Source organism: Adiantum capillus-veneris, chromosome 1 (assembly GCF_014529385.1).
Source record: "Adiantum capillus-veneris isolate H3 chromosome 1, ASM1452938v2, whole genome shotgun sequence".
In the NCBI taxonomy this organism is placed as follows: domain Eukaryota; kingdom Viridiplantae; phylum Streptophyta; class Polypodiopsida; order Polypodiales; family Pteridaceae; genus Adiantum; species Adiantum capillus-veneris.
In genome coordinates, this window is record NC_140931.1 from 128770767 (window position 1) to 128775656 (window position 4890).

The window sequence follows — 4890 nt, forward strand, 5'->3', positions numbered from 1 at the left end:
TGGTTCTAGTTTCCTTTGAGTCTCCTCCACTAAACCTCTTAGATGTTTCACCTGCTCAATCTTGTCTACTGGGTTTGGGTACGTCCCAATCTTCTTTTTACGATTCTTTCCTTTTTGCCCCTGCGGTTTATCTTGGGGGTCTTGGATTGGATTTGGAAACACTTGTGGTGTTTTCAGAGGCTCTTTATGGTTTTCTCTTATTCGGTTTTCATTTGGTTCCATGTTACGGTTTTCTTTGTCGGTCTTTCCCTTTGTGGTATTGGTTCTAGTCTCCATTGTCTCGACTGAATCTGAATCATCCTCGAGGTCATTCATATACACGGGGTCATCTCCTGTTCCTATGTTTGTTTTGGAACTTGGCTTTGAATTTTCCATATTCTGCGACTTCTTCCTTCGTGTATTCTTTTTCTTTGCTTGGATAACTGACGCGGTATCTCTCTCTTCGAGGATATGGCCTGGCCCTTGAAGCATGGACCGTGTACTCGCATAAGCGGGTGCGACGGGTGGTATTGGCGATGTCACACTAGCAATTTCGACCAAATTCAAGGGTGTGATTTTAGGCGCATTTGGGTTATAGGGGCATTGGGCAATCAAGTGATCTATGCCACAACGATTACATGTGAGTATTGGCATTGCAGACGTGCTCCCTTGATTCATTTGCATCTGTGCAGCATTCTTTTGCAGCCTAATAGGGCACTCCGCTACTCGATGTGGTCCACCACACTCGTAGCATTGAAGAGGTGTCCTCCTAGCCTGGGTGTTGATATTTTGACCTCTGGATGCGAGAGCAGCAGCTTGATAAACCGGCTTGACTTGCCCCCAACAATCTTCCATGTAGTATATATGACACTCTTCCAATGTATCAAGTCCGTAGGCAATACTAGTGTCTATTTCCTCCTCACAACCATCTGCATAAGCATTTGATGGCTCGCAACCTACTTGGTTCATAGGGGCGACTCTTGGATGCGGGGGCTGCGGTCCTAGCACAGGAGGTGGTAGCGGTGTAGCTTGTACAACATTTTGAGGTCTAGGGACCATGTGTTGCGGTAGTTGCTCAACAGGTGGAGTAGGCATCAATACAGGAGCTCGAGGTGCATCCGTCCAGGCTACAGGTGGTCTATTTGCCATCATACGTTTGATCATTAAACAATCCTTAGCTTGGTGACCATACCTACCACATGCGTTGCAAGTTCCATTAAATTTTACTCTAAACGTAGGGCACTCACTAGTGCTATGTGGACCTAAGCAAATGGAACACCATTGTTGCTCCCTTCTTGGATACATGTGACTATTTTGAGGGGGTCGATTATCCTTAAGAGACTCTTGGATTGCCTTGGTGAGGTCTGTCAAGAATGTCTCAAATACCTTTGGCTCATTGGCAATGGGCTTTGCAGTCATGGGTTCATACTCAATGGCTTGTGAGCTAGTGGATCTCGTGTCAGTAGACACCCTCATGCCTGCTATCATCAAGTTGTCCTCTAATTGGATTGCATTGGCAGTGACATCTTCCCAGGTTGTGATACCTCTAATCACTAGTCCATTATAGATTCCTTCATTCCTCAACCCTCGGATGAATCGATCAAGCAGTTGGTTATTATTAAAGCGCTCATTTACAGGGCAGCGAGAGTTTAAGTGCTTTAGACGACTAATGAAGTCCCTTACTGACTCTCCTTCCTTACGTTCGGCCTTCTGTAGCTGAGATGCTACACCCCAAAGCACACCTTCTCGTATGTACTCCTTTAGAAACAACCTTCGAAGGGTAGGGTAGATTGTTTTCTCGTCCACCCTTAGGGTTCTATACCAATCTCCAGCCTTCCCACTTAATGTCAAGCTTAAGGCATTGCACTTATGTAGTTCGTTGCGTTCCCCTAAGGAATCACATACTTGTTCAAACACTTCAATGTGTTTCCTAGCATCTTCATCCCCATTGAATTTTTGCGTGAGTTTGGCAATTTGTACCGCCTTACTTCTAGGCTCTCTATCAGATGCGTGACGCATATTTTCCGCGATAGATCGACCTATGGTTTGAGCAAACGCTGCCAAGTCACCTATGTGAGGAGGCAGGGCCGGTGGAGGTACTCTTGGAATCATATGTGGGAGAGGAACGGGTACCGGTCTTGGCATATGTATAGATGATGCACGATATGGAACATAACCGGGCATAGGTCCACTCGGATAAGAGCTAGGGAGCGGCACTCGAGGAGCATAAGCAAGTGGTACAATTGGAGGTGTGGGGGCCATGTGTGCATAAGGGGCTAGAGGCACATACGGTCGAGGCCCCATATTAGGTACTATAACACTAGGTAGTGCTACTGCGCTAACCGTAGATGTCATCGGTACATTCTCTGTCAGGCTTATCCCTGGAGTGAGCACTGTGTTTTCCTTAATAGAGGGTTGAGCCAAGTTAGGGAAGCTAAAGTTTTCGCTCGGAGGCTCAGATTGCATAGAGACCCCAGGTGAAATGACGTAAGATGGGTCCATGGGGCTCATTAGAGGAGTCTCCATTTGTGATAGAGTAGGCTGTTGAGCCTTACTCGTATCCAAAAATCTCATGGGGCCAGTTGAGAGTATATTTACCCCTCGGTTTTGCCTTTCTGATTGAATAATGCCATGGATAACATTACAGATCATTTTCTGTTGATCTTCGATGCTCGTGGCACTAGAGGTGGATTGTACAATCTCTATCCATCCTACATGGTAGGCGTGGCCAGAGTGTAGATCCGTCAACACCTCAGTGTGGAGGTCGTATGTCCAATGATCATTAATGAACAATCCTTCTAGAGTCAACGTGTTAACGGTTTCTTGTGAGGTAGAAGCAATGTTGCTCCCCGTGGTTTTACTTGTCACCAACGGTACTCTAGAGGGAACTTCTGAAGGAGGCAGCTCAACAGGGCCTTCTTGGTAAGAAGTTGGTAGGATATCCACATGGACACTCTTTGGGGGTGTGGGGTCCACGTGCGATGTGAAAAGAGAGTCCACTTCCCCACCCCCTTCGTGTGCTTCATTTGCATCAGGTTCCGAGCGAGTAGCTCTACCTAATGTTTCCATGAAACGGCTAAACATACTAGTACTAGGCTGTGGAGCTTCGGGAGGTGCATGGCCTTCTCTCTCAGTGTTTTGGTTAGGGTATGCTTCCATGATTTCTGAGTCGGAGGAGGAATCACTAGCGGCTATTTTAGGGTCTTGGGTGGTGCTACCTTGTGTCCCCGCTGAGGGTCTAGAGCTTATCGTGGATGGGTAATGGGTGTCCGTATGAACAGAGGCACTCTCAATATGCTCGTGTTCTAGCACCCGCCCAGAGCGTAAGTGCATGTGCTTCTGATACCCTAAGGTGTCAAAAAGCTGCTCTAGGAGGCCTTGTGACTAGTTTTTAGCGTGTTTTTTGTTTGGTTTTTTTGCTAGATTTTTTAGAGTGTGTCGTGGAATGGGCCGTGTGATAGCTCGAAACGAGCGTATCGGTCAGAGGGTCGTGCCGTGCTTTACAGCCCTCCGTTTGGTCACTCTATGCCCTCGGAATCCCTAAAACTGTCAATTTCCAATAGGGAACTAGGCTCAAACTAGAAAGTCTAAGGGTGCAAGTGGGAAGAGAAAGGAGGAGAGTGGAGGACTTGTCCCACATGCTCTCATTCTCTCTTGAGGGGGTAGGGTATATATATAAGAGTGAGTCTAGTATATATCATAAGACTGAGGCCTGGGCTCGGGCTTGGGCTTGGGCTTGGGAAAATGATTCCGATCCCGATCTATCTTTTATACAAACCAACCCGTCCGTTTTAAGAGACACGTTTTTTATTTTCGAAAAATTTCGCCGCCCGCTCACTCGCGTTTTTAATTTCCGTTTTTTTTTATTTTTTTTATTTTTTTTATTTTTTTTATTTTTTTATTTTTTAATGCAGAAAATACAGAATTTGAAAACGCAGAAATTGAAAATGCAGAAATGCAGAAAATCGAAAAACGCAGAAATGCAGAAATTGCAGAAATTGCAGAAAAAACGCAGAAATGCAGAAAATGCAGAAATTGCAGAAAATTTAAAAAACGCAGAAATGCAGAAAATTGCAGAAATTGAAAACGCCGAACTTGAAAATGCAGAAATTGCAGAAATTGAAAAAACGCAGACAATAGCAAAAATTGAAACTTGACAGTAAATGCAGAAAACGCAAAAAACAGAAATCTCCACACACTCCTTCCCTGCCTTTCCTATGATAGAAATTGCACCACAAGGAAGCGTAAAGTGCTAACCGAGCTTAGTGTAGGGCATATCCCCGGCAACGGCGCCAAAAATGTGCGCTCCTTACCGCACTGTCGAAGCAAGGGACTTGCCAATACACCGTGTGCGAGCCACAAACGGCTCCAAGCACACAACAAGCCTAAACTAGCAAGCTCAAGAGAACAAAGGGTGTGTCACTCACCGCTCTACGCTCGCCTTCGTGGTGGATTCCTCGCCGCGATGAAGAAGAAGCTGCAGTCGTGCCGCGCTCAACCGCTTCGCCGCCGTCGTGCCTTCGTAATGCTCGATCGCACACACACTCTCCCTCTCTCTCTCTCTCACACACACACACACACAAGGAGGTGAAGAAGAAGAAGATGGAGATGGAGCAAGAGCACTCTTCAATTGCACAAAAGAGAGAATGAGTAAAAATTAGGTTTAGTTGGCTTTTATAGGAGCTCACCCCATTCACACTTGGGCGCCCATGCTTAACCAACTAATCCCTTGAATGTCCAAGTTAAAGTGCGCCTCTCATCGGCGATCACTCTACCTTTCCCTATTGGTCCGACAAGCCCGGTACCTGACTCTACCAAATACATAATACGCGTCCATCGTAGGTGATGGGTGTCCGTGAGCCGTGAGGGTTAACAACCATTTTCCCTTTTGCCACATTATCTCCATATCTG